This window comes from Mesoplodon mirus (assembly GCF_964341445.2).
Source record: "Mesoplodon mirus genome assembly, chromosome: 4".
Lineage (NCBI taxonomy): Eukaryota > Metazoa > Chordata > Mammalia > Artiodactyla > Ziphiidae > Mesoplodon > Mesoplodon mirus.
Window position 1 is genome coordinate 6896296 of NC_138979.1, and position 9051 is coordinate 6905346.

Sequence of the window (9051 nt, forward strand, 5' to 3'; positions counted from 1 at the left end):
ATATTTATAGGACATTCCATCCAAAAACAACAGAATACACTTTCTTCTCAAGTGCTGATGGAACATTCTCCAGGATAGATCATATTTGGGTCAGAAATCAAGCCTTGGTAAATTTAAGAATACTGAAATCATATCAAGTATCTTTTCCGACCACAACGCTATGAGACTAGATATCAATTACAGGAAAAAAACTGTAAAAAATACAAACACATGGAGGCTAAACAGTACGCTACTAAATAACCAAGAGATCACTGAAGAAATCAAAGAGGAAATAAAAAAATACCTAGAAACAAATGACAATGAAAACACGATGACCCAAAACCTATGGGATGCAGCAAAAGCAGTTCTAAGAGGGAAGGTTTTAGCATACAATCCTACCTCAAGAAACAAGAAACATCTCAAATAAACAACATAACCTTACACCTAAAGCAATTACAGAAAGAAGAACGAAAAACCCCCAAAATTAGCAGAAGGAAAGAAATCATAAAGATCGGATCAGAAGTGAATGAAAAAGAAATGAAGGAAACAATAGCAAAGATCAATAAAACCAATAGCTATTTCTTTGAGAAGATAAACAAAATTGATAAACCATTAGCCAGACTCATCAAGAAAAAAAGGGAGAAGACTCAAATCAACAGAATTAGAAATGAAAAAGGAGAAGTAGCAACTGACACTGCAGAAATGCAAATGAGCAGGGGAGATTACTACAAGCAACTCTATGCCAATAAAATGGACAACCTGGAAGAAATGGACAGTTTCTTAGAAAAGCACAACCTTCTGAGACTGAACCAGGAAGAAATAGAAAATATAAACAGACCAATCACAAGCATTGAAATTGAGACTATGATTAAAAATCTTCCAACAAACAAAAGCCCAGGACCAGCGGGCTTCACAGGCAAACTCTATCAAACATTTAGAGAAGAGCTAACACCTATCCTTCTCAAACTCTTCCAAAATATAGCAGAGGTAGGAAAACTCCCAAACTCATTCTACAAGGCCTCCATCACCCTGATACTAAAACCAGACAAAGATGTCACAAAGAAAGAAAACTACAGGCCAGTATCACTGATGAACATAGATGCAAAAATCCTCAACAAAATACTAGCAAACAGAATCCAACAGCACATTAATCCAAACAGTCGTACACCACGATCAAGTGGGGCTTATCCTAGGAATGCAAGGATTCTTCAATATATGCAAATCTATCAATGTGATACACCATATTAACAAACTGAAGGAGAAAACCAAATGATCATCTCAATAGATGCAGAAAAACTTTCAACAAAATTCAACACTCATTTATGCTAAAAAAAAAAAAACTCCAGAAAGTAGGCACAGAGGGAACCGACCTCAACATAGTAAAGGCCATATAATACAAACCCACAGCCAACATCGTTCTCAAAGGTGAAAAAGTGAAACCATTTCCACTAAGATCAGGAACAAGACAAGGTTGCCCACCCTCACCACTATTATTCAACATAGCTTTGGAAGTTTTAGCCACAGCTCTCAGAGAAGAAAAAGAAATAAAAGGAATCCTAATCGGAAAAGAAGTAAAACTGTCACTGTTTGCAGATGACATGATACTATACATAGAAAATCCTAAAGAGTCTACCAGAAAACAACTAGAGCTAATCAATGAATTTGGTAAAGTAGCAGGACACAAAATTAATGCACAGAAAGCTCTTGCATTCCTATACACTAATGACGAAAAATCTGAAAGAAAAATTAAGGAAACACTCCCATTTACCAATGCAACAAAAAGAATAAAATACCTAGGAATAAACCTACCTAAGGAGACAAAAGACCTGTATGCAGAAAACTATAAGACACTGATGAAAGAAATTAAAGATGATACAAACAGATGGAGAGATATACCATGTTCTTGGATTGGAAGAATCAACATTGTGAAAATGACTATACTACCCAAAGCAATCTAAAGATTCAATGCCATCCCTATCAAACTACCAATGGCATTTTTCACAGAACTAGAACAAAACATTTCACAATTTGTATGGAAACACAAAAGACTCCAAATAGCCAAAGCAATCTTGAGAAAGAAAAACAGAGCTGGAGGAATCAGGCTCCCTGACCTCAGACTATACTACAAAGCTACAGTAATCAAGATAGTATGGTACTGGCACAAAAACAGAAAAAGAGATCAATGGAACAGGATAGAAAGCCCAGAGATAAACCCACGCACATATGGTCACCTTATCTTTGATAAAGGAGGCAAGAATATACAGTGGAGAAAAGACAGCCTCTTCAATAAGTGGTGCTGGGAAAACTGGACAGCTGCATGTAACAGAATGAAATTAGAACACTCCCTAACACCAAACACAAAAATAAACTCAAAATGGATTAAAGACCTAAACGTAAGGCCAGACACCGTCAAACTCTTAGAGGAAAACACAGGCAGAACACTCTATGACATAAATCACAGCAAGATCCTTTTTGGCCCACCTCCTAGAGAAATGTAGGTGGGTCAAAAATAAACAAATGGGACCTAATGAAACTTAAAAGCTTTTGCACAACAAAGGAAACCATAAAGAAGACAAAAAGACAACCCTCAGAATGGGAGAAAATATTTGCAAACGAAGCAACTGACAAAGCATTAATCTCCAAAATATACAAGCAGCTCATGCAGCTCAGTATCAAAAAACCAAACAACCCAATACAAAAATGGACAGAAGACCTAAATAGACATTTCTCCAAAGAAGATATACAGACTGCCAATAAACACATGAAAGAATGCTCAACATCACTAATCATTAGAGAAATGCAAATCAAAACTACAATGAGGTATCACCTCACACCGGTCAGAATGGCCATCATCAAAAAATCTACAAACGGTATGGAGGTTCCTTAAAAAACTACAAATAGAACTACCATATGACCCAGCAATCCCACTACTGGGCATATACCCTGAGAAAACCATAATTCAAAAAGAGACATGTACCAAAATGTTCATCGCAGCTCTATTCACAATAGCCCGGAGATGGAAACAACCTAAGTGTCCGTCATCGGATGAATAAAGAAGATGTGGCACATAAATACAATGGAATATTACTCAGCCATAAAAAGAAATGAAATTGAGCTATTTGTGATGAGGTGGATGGACCTAGAGTCTGTCATACAGAGTGAAGTAAGTCAGAAAGAGAAAGACAAATACCGTATGCTAACACATATATACGGAATTTAAAAAAAAAAATGTCATGAAGAACCTAGGGGTAAAACGGGAATAAAGACACAGACCTACTTGAGAATGGACTTGAGGATATGGGGAGGGGGAAGGGTAAGCTGTGACAAAGCGAAAGAGAGGCATGGACATATATACACTACCAAACGTAAGGTAGATAGATAGTGGGAAGCAGCCGCAGAGCACAGGGAGATCAGCTCGGTGCTTTGTGACCGCCTGGAGGGGTGGGATGGGGAGGGTGGGAGGGAGGGAGATGCATGAGGGAAGGGATGTGGGAACAGATGTATATGTATGACTGATTCACTTTGTTATAAAGCAGAAACTAATAAAAAAAATTTTAAAAAAAATCTACAAACAATAAATGCTGGAGAGGGTGTGGAGAAAAGAGAACCCTCTTGCACTGTTGGTGGGAATGTAAATTGATACAACCACTATGGAGAACAATATGGAGATTCCTTAAAAAGCTAAAAATAGAACTACCATATGACCCAGCAATCCCACTACTGGGCATATACCCTGAGAAAAACATAATTCAAAAAGAGATATGTACCACAATATTCATTGCAGCTCTATTTACAATAGCCAGGACTAGGAAGCAACCTAGGTGTCCACTGACAGACGAATGGATAAAGAAGATGTGGTACATATAAACAATGGAATCTCACTCAGCCATAAAAAGAAACGAAATTGAGTTATTTGTAGTGAGGTGGATGGACCTAGAGTCTGTCATACAGAGTGAAGTAAGTCAGAAAGAGAAAAACAAATACCATATGCTAACACATATATATGGAATCTTAAAAAAAATGGTCTGAAGAACCTAGGGGCAGGACAGGAATAAAGACATAGACGTAGAGAATGGACTTGAGGACAAGGGGAGGGGGAAGGGTAAGCTGCGACGAAGTGGGAGAGTGGCATGGACATATATACACTACCAAATGTAAAATAGATAGCTAGTGGGAAGCAGCCGCATAGCACTGGGAGATCAGCTTGGTGCTTTGTGTCCACCTAGAGGGGTGGGATAGGGAGGGTGGGAGGGAGACACAAGAGGGAGGGGATATGGGGATATATTTATACATATAGCTGTTTCACTTTGTTACACAGCAGAAACTAACACATCATTGTAAAGCAATTATACCCCAATAAAGATGTTAAAAAAATTTTTTTAAGTAGAAGGTTGATTTCTTTAGCATGCAAAATTTAAAGCATTGAAATTTTAAACTCATTTTAGATCTAAGTAAAATCCAAAGAATGCCCCCCCTCCCCAGTGATGCTTAAGTCAATTGCTAGTCCAGAACAGCCAGAGTACATATGGCACCACGCTGCTTGCCATGTTAAACTCTCCCCCACCTTGACCCCAGAAACCATCTGCCTGACCCACTGTCTTTTGGAATTGTTTATAAGTTCTCTGTTATTTAGGGTCATGGACCAAAATCCATATGGAAACGTAGCCTGAGACTAGCGCCTCTTGACAATAAAATGTCTTGAGTTTAACTTCTATGTGTGCCATGATATGACATAGTAGGGATGTTCTTAATATATCTGTGCTATTGCTCATTCTGATTGTGCACTGTTTTGTAGGAAAAACAAAGTCATCAGAAGATTGTCCTGCTGTCCAACTTTTAGGTTGGAATTTTTTAATGCAGTAACAATGGACCGCCCTGGTTTTTAATTTTGAGATTTCAACTTTCAGTCACTGAATCGACTTTAGTGTATAAGCAAATTGAACAATTTTTATTTCTATAAAAATTTTTAATTTTTGAAAACTCCGTGTATCTCCTCTATATTAGTTTCCTAGGGCTTCCATCACAAAGTACCACAAACTGGGTGGCTTAAAACAACAGAAATTTATTGTCACAGAGTTCTCCAGGCCAGAAGTCCAAACCAAGGTGTCAGCAGGGCCATGTTCCTCCGAAGGCACTAGAAAGGGGCTGCTTCCATGCCTCTCCTGTAGCTTCTGGTCATCTCAAGCATTCCTTGGTTTGTAAAGGCATCACTCCACTCCTCGCACCTCACATGGCATCCTCCCTGCCTGTCTCACATCATCTCCTCTCTGTGTCTGTGTCCGTGTTTCCCCTTTTTATAAGGACACCAGGCATATTGGCTTAGGCTCCAACCTAATGACCTCATTTAACTTGATTACCTCTGTAAAGACCCTATCTCCAAATCTGGTCACACTCTGAGTCCGGTTAGGACTTCACTGTATCTTTGGGGGAGGATACACTTCAATTCATCACATCCCCCTTCGTAAGTTTCTATTGCGTAGAACTGTTCGACAAGTGAACCCAAGATGACGCAGCACATTTGAATCAAGGAAAGGGCTGAGGAGTTTAAAGAGAGTATCTTTCTATCAGTCTTTTGATTTCTCTTCACTCAGGTAATAATACACGAGTGTTGCTGAGTACATAAGACGACTCATAAACGTTTGGATGCCTTCCCCTCGCTTACTGCCTTCACGCACATATTAGAAGATTAAGACAACTGCATTTTTATATAATTTACTCATCTGTTCTGCTCTTCGATTTCTTACCACCACCCACATTCTCATTCTCTCTTCTTCTCCCTTGAAATAATCATCTTATTCTCGTGGACTCGATGGATAAATGTGCATTTTGTGATATGAGAGGAGATTCCTCACCAGTTGGAAACTAGAGGTCACCGAGTCAGTGGGGAGCTGAAGGAAGTCCCTGTCTTGGGGCTGTAGGGCTTGCTCACCACCCCCACTCTTCAGCACAGGGAGAGCATGGCTTAGAGCTGCAAGGACCCAGAGCTGAGAAAAACAGCTACCGTAATGGATGAACAGAACCAAGAAAATGAAACAAGGGTAACTAGCATTCCTGGGGCCACACACTTGATGGTAGGAAGGAGTTTACCCCTGCCCCCCCACAAAAAAGGCAGGTCCCTCAGTGCCACAGACAGATGATGTGTCCACTTCTGGACACTGGTCTGGTCTCACAGGCTGGCCAACAGGCAGAGTCACAGCCCAGGAAGCAAACCTTCTCCTTCTTCTGCCTCCACCTTATCTGATCTTCCCACCATCATCTTTCCCGGTCCTTACCTGGGAACTCCCACCCGCTGACACGTGGAATGCCTTCCACACCAGGTGAAAGACACTGACTATTTCCTTTTGGCCAGTGGCCCTTCACCCCACTCAGCTCAAGGAGTTTATCCTAGCCGACAAGCTCCAGGCATCAGCTGCAGTCTCTGTATCTCATTACTGAGAGAACACCTAGAGGAACAGGCATCTCAAGCTTTCCATGTGAGGAACAGTTGAGGGGCTTGGGGTTGTTTAACCTGGAGAAGACAATGTCTGGGGGAAACTATTACCTGACTGTAAGTATCTGAAGGATTATTATGAGGAAGTAGAAGTAGGAAGGAGTTGAGGATGGAATAATAAAAGTAATCATAACAATAAACATTGGAATGCATTAAGCATTTAGTCTGTGTCAAGTTGTCAGCCAAGTGCTTTACATGCATTTCTTTTTCATTTAATCCTCACAGCCACCTTATGAGGCAGATTCTAGGGTTATTCCTGTTTTGTGATGAACTGAGGTTGAGGGGTAAGTAGCTTGACAGTTTACATCATAGCTGGTGGCAGAACTGACATTCAAAGCCAGGTCTGCCCAACTCCAGAGGCCAGGACCATACAACCTGCCATTATCAACAAGTTGAGAGTAACTATTCCATGCTGAAAGCAGAGAAGAAACCATTTAAGAAAATGGGGTTAAAATATGTTTTTCATGACCTTGGGGATCCTTTTCAAATTCTCCCAGAACCAGAGAATTAAAAAATGAGGGCTTCTAGGCATAAAAGTACAAAGCTGACTCCACCTAGTTTACAGAGAGTTGGGAATCAGAAGCACAGAACTTTTGTCCCCTTCTACTTTCTGAACTCTATTTAGATTCATGCACATGATGAAATATTCTTAACATGTTTCAACCCCTAAAGCTAGATATATGCTATTTTAATTCTCAGGATATATGGATAGAGAAACTCCTTTTTTAGGTCATTTACCAAGATTTAAGCTAACTCCCAAACCACAGGGATTTCAGAGTTTGAGAACAGTGTATTTTAAATAGTTTTCTTCACACCAAAAAGCTACTGGTTAGAAACCTAAATGACAGAATAAATTTAATTTTCCAGATCAAAAAATCTAGACTTCTTCAGTTTTATTTCAGGAAACTGTGGCCTCATATAATATTCTGCCAAGACTTCAAACAATTGCTGTCCACCGATCTCACTGCTTAGGAGACTACTCTCATATTTTGACTTCATCTTTTGGAAACCAGAGGTAATGAAGGATTAACCCCTAGCAAACATATTTCCAATTTCATCCTCAACCTAGGAGATCTGCTAACTGCATAAGCAGCAAGGTTTGTTCATGTGTAACTCAAGTTATATGACATTGAAAGACTGTACATTATTTTTTATCCAAGATGCTATCTGCACAATTAGAAGACTGAATCTGTCCTAACTCACCTCCAGTTAAACAGAGAGTGGGGGGAAAGACCATGGTCTTTTGTGGCTTGGACTTTGTATCAAGGAAGCGTAATGACAACATGTTGGCCAATGTTGTGGGACAGACAGCACTTCATTTGGGGTGGGTGGGAAGAGACTGATACAGAAGGTGTTTTACTTTCTCTTTGAGTGCTGGGGTCACACTGTTTTCAAGAATTCATATTTATCCTTAGGAGTAGTAAGGGATGTGTGAGTGAGTGTGTGTGTGTAGACAGGACAGTCTACAAGGCACGCTGGTGGACAACCTGGAAGGTAGCTACACCCGGAGACCCAGAAGCTACCGTAAAGCATCCTGAGGATCATTCCTCCAGTCTGGATGCTCAGATGTGGAGAAACATAGGGCTGTGAAGCGGGATGGGCACCATGCGGAGGTCCAGCAAGTGAGAAAGGGAAGTTCCAGTGAGGCAGACTGAGACTGGCAACGTGGAGAACAGGGGAGCTTTGTTTAGGGACGGAACTGCGGACAGGGGAGCAGGGAAGGAAACAGGAATCCCTATAAGGAACTTCACATCACAGGTGCTCTTCTCGTGGACAATGGGGAAGTAATGATCAACGTGAAGTTGATCACTTGCTTTCCTCCTCCAGGCAGTGCCTTTCAGGGACTCCATCTCAGTGGGATTTGACCCGCCCTTCGATGGCAGACTGCATTAATGGTCCCAGTTCACTCTGCCCTCTAGCTGTGCTCCTTGCCACACGGCTTCAAGGCCCCCTATCCTTCTCCACCTGTGATTCTGAGTTCACCCTGTGATGCTTGGCCCCTGATATGTTACCAGATGGGCAGCTGGCAGAGGCCTGAAAAAACCTGTGCATGATACAGCTTGCACTCCGTTAACTCAACCTTCCCACGAGAAGGACACGCCGGGGTTAACCTCCCCGTCCCAGGCGGAGGGCAAGAGACACGAGGAGCAGAACCGCCCCCATCCAAGCCCAGTGTGGGTCAGCTGACCTCCTGCCAACCTGCAGACTCGAGAGAAATAACATATGTAATAACGGAAGTAGCTCATCTGAGATCAGGACAAGCTTGCAGGAAACCAGAGTCCACTCTCAACCGCGATGCTATGCAGTTCCTCTGGAGGAGGAAGGTGCAGGGAGAATAAAGGGAGGCGTGGCACACCCTAACTCTCACGCCTACTGCAGCTTGTGTGGAAGGGGCAGCATCCCACGGGGTCACCAGGGGTGGGAGGGACCGTGGTAACTTGGGAGCAGGGAAGAGCTTCTCCTCACCCCACCCAGTCATATGCCAGGTCTGGAGATCGTCCTAGGACAATTCTCCCCAATATACACTAGAGGAGGGTTCCCTGCAGAAGAGGGAAAAATACCTCTTGGGCTCTACAACATGA